This window comes from Balaenoptera physalus (assembly GCF_965194825.1).
Source record: "Balaenoptera physalus genome assembly, chromosome: 11".
NCBI classification, from domain to species: domain Eukaryota; kingdom Metazoa; phylum Chordata; class Mammalia; order Artiodactyla; family Balaenopteridae; genus Balaenoptera; species Balaenoptera physalus.
The window spans coordinates 21,764,077-21,781,410 of NC_138896.1; positions in this window are offsets into that span (position 1 = coordinate 21,764,077).

Sequence of the window (17,334 nt, forward strand, 5' to 3'; positions counted from 1 at the left end):
GATGGATCGAAACCATCCTCTGCTAAGCTTCCTTCTTCTAACGCCCAGTTCTTTTCTCCTGGATCGCAGGCACAACATAGCATGAAGAAATCCCGTCAACTTACAGATGCACCTTCTTCTTCGACCACCTCTAGAATCCATTGCCAGCCCCTACCTAATCGTTGTAAACCAGTTAGCGTTTTCCTTTCCCCTCCTTTTCCTTTTCTTTTCTTTTCTTTTCTTTTTTTCTTTTTTCTTTTGCCAGTTGGGAGGGGGGGACGGAGGTGGGGAACAATCCATCCTCCTCACTCATTTCAAAAGAGAGGCGAATCTCTAGCCCTTCTCACTCGAGAATAGTTAAAAAATTTACCGTTCGTTTCCAATGGATCAGTATTATTTCTTCCAGGAAATAAAATACACACTTCACTCCAGTTAGGGTTTTATATTTTCTTTACACTCGAAAGAAAAACATTTTTTCCTGATTTCTGCCCGATGACTATGTTGCATTTTTACTTGGGCGCGAGTCTCCTACCCTTTGTCGCCTCTTTTTTCGCTCCTATGCATGATTTATCAAATTTAGATCAAGTTAATGCGAATGTTTTGTGAATCCTTTTTGAAAGCAATACATGTTGCAATTACCATGAAGACACCATTCGCGTGCACTCTATGGGGAAAACAGAAGCAAAGGAGTTAAATGTGAAATGGCAGGAGAAAATGAAATGAATGTGTTAAAATAAAAAGATCTGTGCATCACTATCTAACTGTCAAGCTCAGGGGGGAAAAACACACACATGGACGTCTTAGGAAAAAAATTTTTTTTCCGTTTTTTGAGGAAAACTTTTTAGTGAAAGTGCTCTTTAATGGGTCCTTACATTATGACAAGGAAGTATAAATTCCTCCAAACAGGAAGCACCCTAAGTAATGAGAATTTTAAAAAATCAAATGGAAAAATAGAAATAAGGTGAAGATGGGGGTAGAGGGACCTGTTCTCTTCCTTTACCTGTTGCTTTGAAGGTGTTCTTATTTGGGCGTCCACTAAACCAACACTCTTCAACTTATTTTGCCTGCTTACCCTCTAAATTGTTCAGAGGAGGGAATAGCCAGGTTCTGACCAAAACTCTGGGTCCTTTGGCTCTGCAACTTGTGCCACCATGTGATGGAAGGGAGGGTTTACGCCTTCAAGACACCTTTCCTATGGGTCCCCAAGAGGTCGAGGCCACATCACTTCCATGTGTGAGATGTGATGAGATAAGCAGTAAATCACGCTCTAAGAGTAGACAGCAATTGCTCTCAGCCAGCCACGCAAGAACACTCGAGTATCTGGGAAGGACATGAAATACCTGACCAAAGCGAGTGGGAGGTGGGAGGAACTGAAGCAGGAAACTTGTGCAATGCACAATTGTTTTGTCAAGATACATAAAAGAGCAAATGTCACAGCCCCCACCCCTAGAAATATCGACGAGGGTGGGATTCGAACCCACGCGTGCAGAGCACAATGAATTAGCAGTCCATCGCCTTAACCACTCGGCCACCTCGTCCCACAGCAGAAAAGTGCTTTTGAATACTTTTAAAAAGTCTTGCTTTTGGGAAAACCTTACATTTTCATCTTTCTGTACAGTACCATTCTTCAAAGTGCAGTCATTTTAAGAGAATTTTCACACAGAACCAGTTCTTTCCCCTTTCCTCCTGGGAGCCTTTCACACTTTGATAATCTTTTAACCTGCTCGTGTCTCCAGCCTTAATTGTCATCCTTCCTCAGTACTCGCATTGCCTTCCAGTCAAGGTAAACTTTTTTCTATTCTCCCCAAGCTCCATAATCTTCTCATTCTTCACCGGCGACACTCTAGTCCCCACCTGTGCCCTCACTTCACCTGTCTTCATTCTCTACACGTTCCTCAGATCTCAGTTTGGGCCTTACAGCTCTCCTCCCCGTCTCCCTCCTCTCCCCCTTCCCTTCCGCTTCCCCCCCTCCCCTCATCCTCCGTCGAAAAGCCCTTCTTACTGAGGTTTTACAGTTTAAAAAATTTCGAGAATATGTTTTCTCTCACAAACATATTCTCATTCTATTTCTGCCACAGAATTTTATCCTAATACTATGTATTTTTATGCTCAATTACCCAATCATGTCACTATGCAATAGAAAGTATTTATTTACATTAACTGAAATCTAAATTTCAGTTATTTCCAGTGACTATAAATCTGTGTTTAAGTGGTTTTTTTTTTCTGACTTGAATTACCTTCACATTTAGTAAGAGCATTCAGTAAAAGATACTAATAGCTAATTTTGATAAGGAAGTTGTTATATATAAAGTAGAACTGCATTGGTAAGACATCTTTTAGTGAAAAGGCAGGGAATATTTCCTCCCATCAATTCATGCATTTGTGGATGAAAACTTCTTATGGCTGGAATAAGAAGAATTCGTTGAAAATTAGCAAAAAGACCATTAGTTTTGAATAAGTGTGTGGCTTACAATAGGTGCTTTTATGATTATTTAAGGTGCGTTATTCAAAGTAGAATCTTCAATACATTTCCACTGTTAATCTAAATTTAACAAACGGTGGCAATAAGTAGGAGTGATAGTGAGCAGGGGTCTAGTAACTACATAAAAATTATTTTTCCAAAATATGGATTTCTATTTGAGAGAGTCAAGGAGAATAATTTTTTTACGAGTCTGAATAAGTGTAAAAATATTAAAGCACTAACTTTCTGTGATATATATGTATGTTCCCTTTCGTTAAAACTGTAGTGTTCGTAGTTGGAAGTAGATGAAGAATTTGTCACTTTCTCCTCTGTGAAATTGTATAAAATACACAAAGGAGACGCAGCCCTGTGTCTTGTTTACAGGTGAGACTTTGGAGACACCTATATTCCCATTTGTTTTTTCTTGTCAACAGGGAATATTTTTACCCCTGAAGTAACGTGCCACAGTAAAATGTTGTATAAAAAGTAATAAAAAGGCATGATTTGCAAGGGAATGTGAAAGTAGAATCCGTTCACATCCATCGAGAGCCAGCGCGCGATCAGGAAGATACATTTTAGGAAAATGTTTCACTGTCTCCTACTGGATCTGGCTATCTCCAGAGTAGCAACGCTGTAGCTGAGTTGCTCTGGGGCACAGTGCTCTCGCTTTTTCCATCTTCCTTAAACACTAGAGCTAAGTTTTCCTGTTCACATTTCTTTTCTCCTCGCCTCTTCCATCCCGGGCTCTCTCCAAAACTAAACGACCCCAGCAATTCCTAGGACGACCGCTATTTCCGAATAGGCAGAAGAGGATCCGAGCTCTCGGCCAGACCAGGAACCGCAGAGAAAGCCGAGGAGCAGCGCGCCCAGCAAAGTCCTCAGGGAACCCTCGCTAGGAAATGTCGGGGTCCCGTGGAGTAAACTCCGCAGTCACCAGGGACGAAGTCTATAATTCAGTTCATTTGCCCGCTTTTCCAGAACAAGAAAAGTTCCTGGTGCAAACGCCAAAAGCAGCGCGTGCAGCATTCCTGCTTCAGTTCCTCCCACCTCCCACTCGCTTTGGTCAGGTATTTCATGTCCTTCCCAGATACTCGAGTGTTCTTGCGTGGCTGGCTGAGAGCAATTGCTGTCTACTCTTAGAGCGTGATTTACTGCTTATCTCATCACATCTCACACATGGAAGTGATGTGGCCTCGACCTCTTGGGGACCCATAGGAAAGGTGTCTTGAAGGCGTAAACCCTCCCTTCCATCACATGGTGGCACAAGTTGCAGAGCCAAAGGACCCAGAGTTTTGGTCAGAACCTGGCTATTCCCTCCTCTGAACAATTTAGAGGGTAAGCAGGCAAAATAAGTTGAAGAGTGTTGGTTTAGTGGACGCCCAAATAAGAACACCTTCAAAGCAACAGGTAAAGGAAGAGAACAGGTCCCTCTACCCCCATCTTCACCTTATTTCTATTTTTCCATTTGATTTTTTAAAATTCTCATTACTTAGGGTGCTTCCTGTTTGGAGGAATTTATACTTCCTTGTCATAATGTAAGGACCCATTAAAGAGCACTTTCACTAAAAAGTTTTCCTCAAAAAACGGAAAAAAAATTTTTTTCCTAAGACGTCCATGTGTGTGTTTTTCCCCCCTGAGCTTGACAGTTAGATAGTGATGCACAGATCTTTTTATTTTAACACATTCATTTCATTTTCTCCTGCCATTTCACATTTAACTCCTTTGCTTCTGTTTTCCCCATAGAGTGCACGCGAATGGTGTCTTCATGGTAATTGCAACATGTATTGCTTTCAAAAAGGATTCACAAAACATTCGCATTAACTTGATCTAAATTTGATAAATCATGCATAGGAGCGAAAAAAGAGGCGACAAAGGGTAGGAGACTCGCGCCCAAGTAAAAATGCAACATAGTCATCGGGCAGAAATCAGGAAAAAATGTTTTTCTTTCGAGTGTAAAGAAAATATAAAACCCTAACTGGAGTGAAGTGTGTATTTTATTTCCTGGAAGAAATAATACTGATCCATTGGAAACGAACGGTAAATTTTTTAACTATTCTCGAGTGAGAAGGGCTAGAGATTCGCCTCTCTTTTGAAATGAGTGAGGAGGATGGATTGTTCCCCACCTCCGTCCCCCCCTCCCAACTGGCAAAAGAAAAAAGAAAAAAAGAAAAGAAAAGAAAAGAAAAGGAAAAGGAGGGGAAAGGAAAACGCTAACTGGTTTACAACGATTAGGTAGGGGCTGGCAATGGATTCTAGAGGTGGTCGAAGAAGAAGGTGCATCTGTAAGTTGACGGGATTTCTTCATGCTATGTTGTGCCTGCGATCCAGGAGAAAAGAACTGGGCGTTAGAAGAAGGAAGCTTAGCAGAGGATGGTTTCGATCCATCGACCTCTGGGTTATGGGCCCAGCACGCTCCCGCTGCGCCACTCTGCTGACAGGCCGTCCCGCTGAGCTCCTTTTTTCCCACTATGAACATCATGAGCTATGTCATGTGTCCGCGTATATGCAGATACATTTTGGTTTGTCTATAGAATCGAAAGAATAAACTTCCCAGCAATAAGAGGAACAAAGTTCTGTGACATTGCACGTGTAAGGACTCAGATCACTCTCAAAATTATCATGCTGGACCCCCAAAATGCCTCACAATAGGATATGCTGTATGATTCCACTTCTATGAAGTTCAAGAGCAGGCAAACTGTCTGGTGCTAGAAATCAGACAGCGATTAGCTTGCAGGATGCAATATTGACTGGTAAGGGGGCATAAGGCGATTTTCTGGACTAATGGGAATGTTCTCAGTCTCCAGCTGGATGGTGGTCACATGGGAGTAGGACACATCGGCAAAGTTTATCAGCTCAAACTACACATAAACTCTTTTCGTTTAAAAATATACTTCAATAAAGTATTGGGAAAAGGGTACCACAGAGAAGTAGTAACCTAATGGAAAGGAGAGACGGGCGTGTGTGGGGGGGGGGAGAGAGAGAGAAAGAAAGGGGACTAGAGGCAGCAAGGGAAGGAAGGACGGAGCGGGCTCATCCCGGTGGACTCAGGTGCTGGGCGGGTCCCAGTGATTCATCCAGTCTCAGCCTCTGAGGCTGTGCTAAGTGGCAGTCATCACCAGGCCACCGAGAGGACGACCGGAATTCACCCACGGGGAGGCACTGACGGAGCACGTAGGTGTTCCGATGCCCCGCGGGCGACAGCGGGGCGGCGGTAAGGAAAGAGCGCCCGGACCCCACGCCCTCCAAGGCTCCCACCCCCTCATCAGAAAACTCCCACCTTCAGCCCGCCAGCCGGACAGAGATCCGAATGCCCGTTTTGGCGGCCTCGGCCCCTCAGCACTCCTGGACTCAGCCCTGCTCTCACACAAGAGCCCTCCTCTCCCGCAAACAGCCCTGGCCCAACCCCCCCCCCCCAACGCCCCTCAACACACACACACATCACACTCACACACCAGAGGAGACCATCTGACCGGCGCTGAGGCCTTGTAACCTGAGCCCTCCAGACAGTTGGCCCAGTTGGAGCCTGGAGGCCCAGTGCAATACCTGTGCACACTGCTTGCCACACGCAACATGAGGCCCCACGTTTCCCAGAAAGGCAATGCCAACTGCCCTGAGACAGGCCGCTGCACTAACCAGCCCGCCCCTCTCTGCTCCCCCGGAGCCTGCAACCCGCAGCACACACCGAAGAGGCCTCAGCTTTCCCCCTTCGTCCTCCAAAGGGCAGAAAGTCCTGTTTCCAGCTAAGACGAAATCTCAAGGATCAGATACACCCTCCTGCTTGAAAGAAGCAAAACCTGACAAAATAGACGAAACAGTTTTCAAGACACCAAACATCAGGCAAAGAAGGATGGTACTCCCTGACAGAAAAAAAGGAATGAGCGATTTTGCTGGGAATGAGGTGAGATCTAGGACGGCACCCTAGTCCTTACTGCCTTGAGAGAGTTTCCAGGCCCCAGTGCATGCAACAGGAACCCAGGCGGAGGCTGGTGAACTCCCTGAGTTGAAGTGACGGGGCGGATAGTCCAGGAGACCAAGGCAGCTAGAGCTGGCAGGACAGAGTACCGGAAAGGAGAGAGCCGTGAGAAGAGAAACCTCCAGAAAGCACTCCACGTGGAGCTTAGCACTGGTCAGCGCACGCAGGTAGGGAAACTGTACAAGTCTGGGGAAGGACTTCCCACAAAGATCAGAGAAGTTACCATGATACTGAACTGTCCTTTCAAGTCAGAAGCAACGATATGAGATGCACGTCTGTCTAAGGAATCCAGATTCGATTCCTGTCCTTAAAAGAAAAGAAAAGAGAAGTCTGTGTTTTGTGTTTCTTGCTCAAAGTGTTCAAAGTGCTGCCGACATGGAGGGAACAGGAAGTATCCTGAACCAGTCCACCTGGCGAGGTCCTTCCTCACAGGGCAATCTCGAGTCGTCAGAGACGTGGAAAGAACGACCTTTGAAGAACGCCTCTTTACTTTGTATCTCTTGAGGATTTGAGACAGGACGTTGATTGCGCAACTACTTTGGAAAGATAATTTAAAAGCGAATAAGCTTGTAACAAAAGGTTGCGAGTAATCTTTTCCACCTTTTCCCGCCCAGTTTTCGTGTTAGGTCGAGCTGCCACTCTTGTGCCCTCTGGCCCTGCACGTCTCTCTGTCCTCAGCCACTGGTCCCGGAGGAAAGAGAACACTGCCTGCCGGGAAGAATGTTCACGTTGTGGTAGGACGAGAGCCGAGTTGGCTAAGGAGTGGATAAAAGGTACGCGAGGGAGGTGGGTGGATTTGGAGCGTGTTATTATTGTAGAGAGGACTCTACACTCCTCGCATTCGTGTGTAGGTTAAGAAGCAAGAAATTTCCTCTGAGCAGAGTTAGCAGGTGAAGAGTCCCTGCAGCGGTGACCGAAAGAAGTGGCCAGTACGGGGATCGAACCCGCGACCTTGGCGTTATTAGCACCACGCTCTAACCAACTGAGCTAACCGGCCACCGGGAACCAGGGCGTTCTTCTCTTCTTTCGTTCCTCTTGCGCCCTCTCTCCCTCCCCGCCCCCAACCCCCAACCCCTTTAAAAGGTTAAGTTCCAAGTGTAGCTTCTCTCAGGAGAATTTGGTTATTGTTGTTGCTTTCCACCCTTAATAAACAGAATGAGACGCTTTCTCTTGATAGAAAACCAAAGGGAAAGAAGGCACACTGGTTTTCAGTCGTATTCCTGGACGTGAAAGAGGAAGCCGACGTTTTTGGAGGAAGCTGCGGCCAACGGCCGGGGGAATCCATGGAAGTATGTGCTGCTGTGTAAATGGCTGGCAGTCAGCCCCTGAACTAGGCGTGAGTGCAGGCTCTGTCATACAAGACGGAATATGGTGCCTGAAGGGTATTCCGACGGGTCCGATTGTCGATGCTCGCGGAGTCCCCCAGGTTTCCGGGTGAGACTTGGTTGGCGTTCGGGAGCCGTTCGTAACCAGCCGCCTGCCTGGTTTCTCGGAAGGTTCCTGAGAGGTTCAGGAGGATGCTTCAAAAAGCAAACTCCGGAGAGGTGAGATGTTTCCGCCCGGTTTCGAACCGGGGACCTTTCGCGTGTGAGGCGAACGTGATAACCACTACACTACGGAAACTGCGCTTCCCTTGCTTGTGCTTATTCCCCCCACCCCCCAGCCCCCCGCTGGTGTGTCTAAGAGAGAAGAGACTTTCTGGCTAGCCCAGGTTCGGCCACGTTGAATTGCTTCTCTCTTCCAGGAAATGATCGGGATTACTGCGCTTTTGTATTAAAACCAATAATACTAAAGTCAATGAGTCACACCAGGCAAATACTACCCTTAAGCGAAGAATTCCTTTCCAAAGGCAGGACAGACATTTTAGGCAGCGTCTGGGTACAGTAGATTTCTGAAAATTGCTCGATTTTGTCCTATGTGGGTTATGTGACCTTAGGAAGTTCTGTGATCACCATCTCTTAGGTGCCAGAACATGATCGCAGAAAAGTAACCGGGATTCGGTGCCCTTGAACTCTGGCAGCTGCCCATTCTGTGCCGGGGCAGTGTTTGACCGACAGAAACCGAGGGACGACGGAGAGGGGGAAATGCCCACTGGTCTGCCAGGCCGTCCTTTCTTGTCCCCTCTGACCTCAATTCTGTGCCAATTGAGCACTAATCAACCAGAGTCAGACTAAAATTGCTGTTGTTGATAACATCGTTAATGTAGTAAAATTGCTGTTATAGATGTCATCGCTAACGTCCAACGTCAGTTTGTTTCTGCAGGGCAAGTTGAGCTAAGAGATCCCCGAGCCGTGGACCACCTGGCCAGAGAATGGTAAACCGGAAACATCCTGACTCCTGAAGCAATGATTCCGAAATGTCAGAAGTCGGTGGTCAATGCCAGCTTCTTTGTTCCCCAACCCCCCCCCCCTTTAAAAACACCCGTATCTCAAAGACGAAGGCAGAGTGGACGTGAGACTTGTCTCGCAGTCCCTTGCTTGGCGCCGTGCAACCCAAGGCTTCCTTTTGGACAAAGGGCTGCTGTCCGAGTTTGGCTTTCTGCGTAGAGGGCACAGCAGATCTTTGGTGGGTTACACATGGAGCAGCTAGGTATCCGAGGACCGTGAAAAGTAAACGTTTGTCTCTGCCCGAAGAGGTACTGCGGGAAATGGTGGTTAAAAGTTTTAAGCGAAAGGTCTTATCGTGTCGCGGCCGGTTAGCTCAGTTGGTTAGAGCGTGGTGCTAATAACGCCAAGGTCGCGGGTTCGATCCCCGTACTGGCCACGGTCGCTTTTACTCCTTACCACCCAAGGTGGTTTCACGTCTCTAGCTGAGACTTAGAAAGCTCAGGTTACTTAAAGAAAAGAAAAACAAAAACAAAACATCAACACGTCACTCACGTTAACCCCTCGTTTTGGAACTGTCGAACCAGCGCTCTTCTGGAAGTCGCGGTGCTGGGAAGCAAGCTGCGGCCTGGAATCTTGAGTGCGTGGTGGTCAGCACCAGCTCCGATATCCGGTCCGCACAAGCCCGGCCTTTCTGGATTTACCATTGCCTCAGTCAAAGCCTCTTGTCTTTCTATTCGGAAGGGGTTGAGGGGTAAACCAGTGAGGCTAATATTGGTGAAGACACTCGTAGATCCACATTGTTTCTTTCTTTCTTCTTGTTCTTCCTCCTCCTCTTCTGTTTTCTTAACGCCTCTTTGATTTGAATCTGTGTATAGGTGTCTCTGTGTGATCCTTTCTCCATATTTGCGGTATGAGATTGAAACCAGAAAACGTTAGATTGTGAGCGTTCCTGTGATCGCCTTTGAAGGGTCCTTCCGCGTTGCGCAAGAGGCGGGATTGATTGCCCTGCGGGGCAACAAGAAGCAAGGTGAGGGAGCTTTTCCCAGCACGTCATTGTGATCCGAGAAAGTCTGAAGAACTGGTCGGCGTGTCGATTGCAAGGCGATTGGGTGTCAAAAGGGCTCCGAGCCAGCCAGGAGTCGAACCTAGACCCTTCTGATCCGTAGTCAGACGCGTTATCCATTGCGCCACTGGCCCCCACGCGAAACAAGCGCTTAAGTATGCCTATTTAATTAAATGAGACCTACGAAGTCGCTGGTTCCGGAATGAGGATAGAAATAACCGCAAAACCTTTGACTCCGACAGATTCATGTAATTTGCGGTGAATGTACAGAATACAACGTTGTTCTCAATTTCTATATTTAAAATCATAAGAATTGTAACCCTTAGAACATTCCATACGTGATAGCAAGCATGTCATTCCCTGAAAGCAAGTTTTCGCCTGCGAGTGCTCTTTGCTAATTTTTGCAATCAATCTGTTGATCTGCCATGCTTCCACCCGCGTCATATATTCTTATGCACTTCTATTGGACCCTGAGGATGTGTGCGCGGATGACTAATGACTGCCCTGTATTCTCTTTAATTAAGTGTTATAAAGTAGTGCACATTTATTTGGTTTGGAAATGCATTCGGCTGTAAGAATCACATCTTTTCCTCTTACTGTTAAAAGAGTAAGCCTCACTAAGAGGGAGAATCATGGGCAAATTCTGTGATGAACCATGCATCGGATAAAAGCGTGCAAAAGTCAACGGTAAAGGCAAAAAGAGGCAAGAATTCAGTCCATTCAGTAAAGGTACACACATTCCAGAAATCAAATTTGACACAGAATGTGGGAAGTTAGGAACTGATTTAATACCACATACATTTCAAACAGACAGACATGCTCTTTTTAGACAATTTGGTTGTATGTTTATTTTAGTTTTCAAATTGGGCAAAAGAGACGCCTCCAAATGTACAACTGCCTCGAGAGAAGGATCTTGCATGTTGAGAGAGAGACACGGTATGGTAATGTTCTTGACGGCACAAACTTGGAATCCAGAATGCAATGCTTTCTCATCCCAGCTTTGCCATCTTTCACCAAACTGGCTTTTGCCATGAAAGAGAGGTGTACAGTGCTAACAGAAATGTGAAGATTTACTTAGAAAGTTTTATCTGAAGGAGTAATGGTGGAGGTCAAGTTTCAAGGTTGAGGAGATGTTCACTAGGTATAGAGAAGTATTTGAGGTAGAACGAATAATATGTGCACACATCCCTGGGAAATAAGAGGAACTGCTTGCAAGTAGGACAGTGTGGTTGGGAGAGAGGGGGCAGTGAGGTACGAAATGAAGCTGAAGACATAGGAGTGGCCATGGAGAGGATTTCAGGCCATAATCTTCAGGGCCACATAATAAAATACCCATCAGATGTTTAGGTCATAGGCAACTCTTTTAGAAACACTGCTTTCTGCCTGTCATACTTTTGTCCTCTCAAAGTTCACAGAATCTGAGATCTAGTCTGACCTAATCTAAGCAAAAGCCAGCTAAAATCCCCCCAAACATTTGAGAAAACTCCCAGGCATTCAGATCATGTGACTCCCCTTAGTCCACGAGGGACAAGAGCCAGGGTCCCTGTAGAGAGGCAGTACTACTGGCACTGGCGTCCCAGGAAGGGAGGCGTTTAATCTCCATCTTTAAAATAGACATTTTTACTTCTGGTAATGGTAAAAGTTAAATGGTTAAAGCAGATGTAATGGTATGGTTTTTGGTTTTTTTTAATGGTTAAAGCAGATGTAAAAGGTATGTTTAATAGGTCGCAAAACAGGCTGTTCTAGTCAGGGTTAAGTTTTAGTTAAATCATATGTAAGCCATAATGACTTCCCCATATCTTAATATGTGAACATTTCTTCCATAACCATCAAGTAGAAATACCGTATGCGGCACTTCATATGTTTTTGTAAATAAGAAAATCGGTGTCTAAAACACACACACCACCAGCTCAATATACTATCAGGACATTTCCCCCTGTCCTTTCTCTCTTCTGAGAAATCCCTCACACAGTCCGGCAAATCCAGAGTGCGCTCTTCATGGTCCTGACTCCGGGAAGAGGCGGGCTTCCTGGTGGCAACGCGGGCCATCTCCGCCCGCCGGGCACGCACCTTGAGTTGAGCGGGATGCCGAGCCCCTGCAGCGTCCGAGAGGAGCCCCTGCCGGCCTCGGTACCCTGCCTGCGAGGGCCCCCGCGCCCCATTCCGCGTACGTCTGTCCCACAGACTTGTCTCTAAACACACACGCCGGTAAACCCACCCTCACCCCTTTCCGAGCCCGGCCGGGACTGTTCTGTGCCTACAAGGCAACTGCCTTTTGAACCCACGCAAGCGACAGGTCTCTGCGCCCAAAGGACAACTCGTGGCAGCGAGCGGCCACCCCTCGCAGGCAAGCCTGGGTGGCTCAGGCCAGTCGGCCTACGGATCCCGGCGCGCAGCCTGGGCTTCCGGAGAAGGGGCGGCTTGGCCTTGACCGCGTTGTGGAAGCACCTGAGCAGAGAGACCCGGATCAAGGCGGGCTGCAGACCGAGTCCCTGAGGGTATTGACGGGGGTACGAACGCGGACCCCGGGAACTAGGAGAAAAAGGAAAGGACAGTGAGGTTAAGCAACGGCCTCTGCCGGACACGAAATCCCCGTGTAGTTTCTGGGGACGGGAAACGTTTCTGATTCATTTCCTCCGCCCTCTCCTCCATTCCTTTCCACCTTCTCCACACACAAATTTTATACTGAAGGTTTCTGAAAATGTTTCTGGCAAGGAAAAAAGAAAATGCCAGAGATGGAAGACATCTGGAAACATCACCTTTTGTTTTTCGTTTGTTTGTTTTACATCCTTGTTTGTCTGATGGCATTCATTCACTTATTCAATTCTAATTGCGGTAAGCACACCTCAGCTGCTTCCTGGCCATTTGCTTGCATTTCAAATCATTTGCCTATACAGTGAAAGTGAAAACAGTAAGGTCTGTTGAAGAAAATGTAGCAAAATACTCCACGCCTTTGAGATGAGCAACTATATGTTAGACAGGACATAATAAGGACTAAGCATACAAGAACGATTGCTACACTGTATCCCCCCCAAAACTGAACACGTTTTTCCTCAAAAGTCCATTAGGAGAGAAAAACACTAGGCACAGACTGGAAGGACATACTCGTAATTCACACATTGTAAAAGGTGTTGGAGTCTGAGGAACCTACAGATACGTGAAAATACAGTAAGTACTTTAACAAGATGTAGGTCTGAGCACTGCTGCTGTGAGGATAGGTTGGAAGCCCTTTGTTTTGAGGTCGGGCACCTTAGAAGAGGGCAGCAAGGTAGTAAGGAAGTAGTTGCACTTGTGGGTAAGGTGTCAAAAGCCTAGGCAGAGAGCTGTTTCCGCCCGGTTTCGAACCGGGGACCTTTCGCGTGTAAGGCGAACGTGCTGACCACTACACCACGGAAACGTCGCACGCACAGCCCCTTTTACAAGTCCAATAAAACGGCATTTCTTTGGTGCTCCCCAAGTCTCATAATTTTGAGTATTTCTCTTTTAGTATATTTTCACTCACTCACCTTGCTTTCCCTCCTTTTGAAAAACGTGCTAAAACAAGAATATAGGAACTCTACGACTCATAACCAAACGTAGCTCAAAAGCAGAGTCCAAATTCCTTCCCCAACATCAGGCAGGGTAACCTCAGGCTCCTAGGGCATGTGATTACAAGGAACTACCCGATAGTACCCTGTGACTTTCATTTCCATCTCTCTTGCTCATCGTAGGACCCAGGACATAACACACAGAGCCCTGAAGACCCCCAAACTACCGAGAGGGCATGCTTGTCTGGAGGAGACTGCTGAGCGGGGCGGGGTGGGCTGTGCCCCAGGAGGGAGTGACGAAAGGAGTAGTGTTTGGGAATTCATGGGACCGGACTTTGTGCCGAGTAGGTTGAGGTGGGAGTCGTCAGTCAACTTCTTATCCAGTGTCACTCACACTGCCCTGGAACGCCTGTGCTTCGAGCCATGTCAATCTGTGCAACAGCTGACGTACTAGCCTATACTTTATTTTTCTCCTCACTTCACCTGCCCTTCGTCACTGTATTTGTCCACTTCCCAGCTTTTACCTCAAGGATCAGGAAGGTGCTCGGCAGCAAAACCATGGTCTTTCCTCGAATTCTCTGTGAGAAATTCGTGATAGGACAGCTCTGCATCAGCACGTCTGACAAAGAGCAAAGCTGAAAACTCCTGCTCTCAGCAACTCACACTTGGATTGGTCACAAGGCTGCAGGAAACAGAGAAGAGAGACAGTATTTCCCAGCTAGCAAGATTGGAGTCCGTTTTTTCCCTGATATCGAGTTGGCAGCATAAATGATGATTTATTATTTTCCAATAATTTGATTAGAAGTTTATTGTTAAGCGAGTAATGAGTAGCCCCCAACGTGGCCAATCCTGACCCTACCAGATGTCCTGAAATAGTATGCAAGCCTGAGGTAGCAAAGGGCACATGCACTGAGTATTATAATAAGTTTGCATGAAATCAGTTAATTACTTTTAAAATTGCCAAATGAAACCACAGAGATAAATGGTCGTTCATTTTCCGGTACAGATGAACTTACTTGCAAGGCAGAAATAGAGACAAAGATGTAGGGAGCAAAGTTATGGATACCAAGGTGGGAAGGGGGAGTGAGATGAATTGGGAGATTGGGATTGACATATATACACGACTATGTATAAAAGACATAACTAATGAGAACCTACCATATAGCACAGGGAACTCTACTCAATGCTTGTGGTGACCTAAGTGGGAAGGAAATCTGAAAAAGAGGGGATATATGTGTACGTATAACTGATTCACTTTGCTGTACAGCGGAAACAGACACAACATTGTAAAGCAACTACACTCCAGTAAAAATAAACTAAAAACAAAAAAAGAGGAAACGGTTATAACACTACTTGGTTTACACTACTCTAATTTATATTAGAATTTTTTTCTTGTTCTTTTATTTGTTTTGGATTAGATTTGACTAAAGGCAAATGAGTGAAAACAACTCCAGATTAAGTAATGGGTGTGGAAAATAGCTGTAAACATATGAAAGTGCAGAAATTGAAAGCACACCCATTGAAGCTAGATCACTAATTCAGTAGCCTTGCCTCACACTGTATGGTCCACGTAACAGTAATGTAGACGTCACTCATCTGGGAGACTGTAGAAATGGTGACTTTCAGGCCCTGTTGCAGATGTAGTCATCTAAAATCCTCACTGTAATGGACCATACCAGGTCATTCATGTGCTCACAAAATTTTGAGAAGCATGGCTCTAAGGCGCTATTCAATGTGCCAAAAAGTTATCGGGCGCAAAACTGGGGGGATCTGAGGGGAGAGGTTGACCATTCAATGAATCAATCAAGAAAAACGAACGTCTCCGTTGTGTTAAAAGTTCTAGGAGGCAAAAATAATTGAAGAGGTCACACAAAACCGAACTGGCAATGTCTGACACCTGATCTAAAAAGTAAAGGAAAGACCAAGAAGCAATCACTCTAGGCAATTCTAATCTTCATCTCACGATTTCAGGGCAAGTATTCTGGGTTTTTAGCACCTTTCAAGGCTCTTGGGAGAGTTGTTGATATTATATTTATTTTGTAAGCAAGGGGACTAATGCTGTCCTCTCTCCTCCTAGGACTTCAACGCATATCAACTCCAGTTACTTCCAATTTGTACTTGTCATATTTAAAACATTGCCTTCTAAGGCCCCGCTGGGATTCGAACCCAGGATCTCCTGTTTACTAGACAGGCGCTTTCACCAACTAAGCCACAGAGCCAATTATGACAGAGTGCTGATTCTGATAGTATTTGAAGTAGATGTCACTTTCCCGTTTCACCAATGCATTTCTCAAGAATTTTTGACTAATGCTAGAGCCTCGGGACTATTTCTCAGAATTTCTATCAAGTTCTTTTACTTTCTCTCGCCTGAAATATGCACAGAAGTTTACATGCTGTGCCAAGACACGAAAAACTTTCTGAGCCTCTGGACCCTTGAAATAGGTAGCCAAACCACTTCACTTCTAGGAGCTTCTTCAACTTCGTTATAGGAGATACTTCTCAGTTTCAAATCTGCAATTGGGAAATGATGGTGCTCATCGGTCTTGAAACATAACATGAACTGGAGCACTTTGAAGGACTTCACCACACCTTTTGCTACTCTTACTGTGAAAAAGCAATATCTTACAAAAGAGAACTGTGCTTTCCAATATTGATATTGGAGCTATGTGGCAGGTAAAGGCATGCAAAAGGAAAAGAGAAGGTAAGAATTCAGCAAATGTATACACGTTAAGAACGATGTTTGACACAGAGATATAGACAATATAAAACTTAGGTAGATATGTCTTACTTAAAAATGTCATAAAGTTCTTAACTGGTCCTAGTTCCTGAAATAAACAATCAATGCATAAATATCAGAGAGTTATCCTCTCCTTTGAGAATGAGAGGCAGTATGGAATGATGCTTGAGAGCACAGACTGTGATGCCAGGCTCCATTGGTTCTTTGTTCCAAACCTGTCATTGTATTTGTGACCTTGAGAAAATAATGTAAAATCTTTATTTCTTGTTTTCATTTACTCAAATTCTTTGGGGAGTGCTGGCAGATAGTGTAGGTTATGACTAGCCTCAATCTATAAGACTTCTACAAGCGTGTCATATCTAGGCCAGGTACACAACATTGCTTCCTGAGCTGATAGAGAATAGTGTAAGGAAACTGCCTGTATCTCTTGCAATAGCAGGCAATTTGTTTCCTTTTGTTGTTTATTTCAACAGCTATAGCTGCCTTCTGTAAAGGTAGGTCACATTTTCTACTCATTTCTATTTGAAGAACTCCTTTGTTGTAATCAAATCTGTATGATTTAAAATTTTCTGCCCAATGCAATATACCTCTCCTATTGTATTTTAAGTGTCAGGTATTATGTGTATTAATGGGAAGACTAAGTTAAATTAGGAACCACCTGCATTTATGCATATCAGAGATGCCTAAAACTTACACACACACACACACACACACACACACACACACACACACACACACACACACAAATCCACCCAGCATTAAAGTAATCTATGAAGTCTTTAAGAACAAAAAAGAAGTCGTGATGAATATTGCCTGGGAGAAGTCTGAGCTCTGTGAAGAACCCACCAAAGAACATTGAACTGGCCTCTGTTCTTTCTGAAGAACTTGGATTTTATAATGGGACCATGGTGTGATAGATAAACCCAGTTTTGTGGGGCAGGATGTAACAAAGAGAAGTGGTTCAGATGTTTATTGGCCCAAATGGAAATAGTTTAGGGCCAAGATAGGAAAGAAAACACTTTGGGTGTGATTTGAAACTTTGTGAGAGAAACCCACCAAACTTCAAGTTCAACATAAACCAGATGGCTCCATTTCAGATGTCTTTTACAGGCTAAAGACAAATCTCGTTGGTCTGGTTTGCATTTCAGTGTGTGAATGGGACTCTAGGAGAGTATTTGGCAGGACAAGTATACATCATCTAGCACAGATAACCATATAAATATCTCTGCCATGTCCCTCACCAAAATAAGACAACAATATCACATTC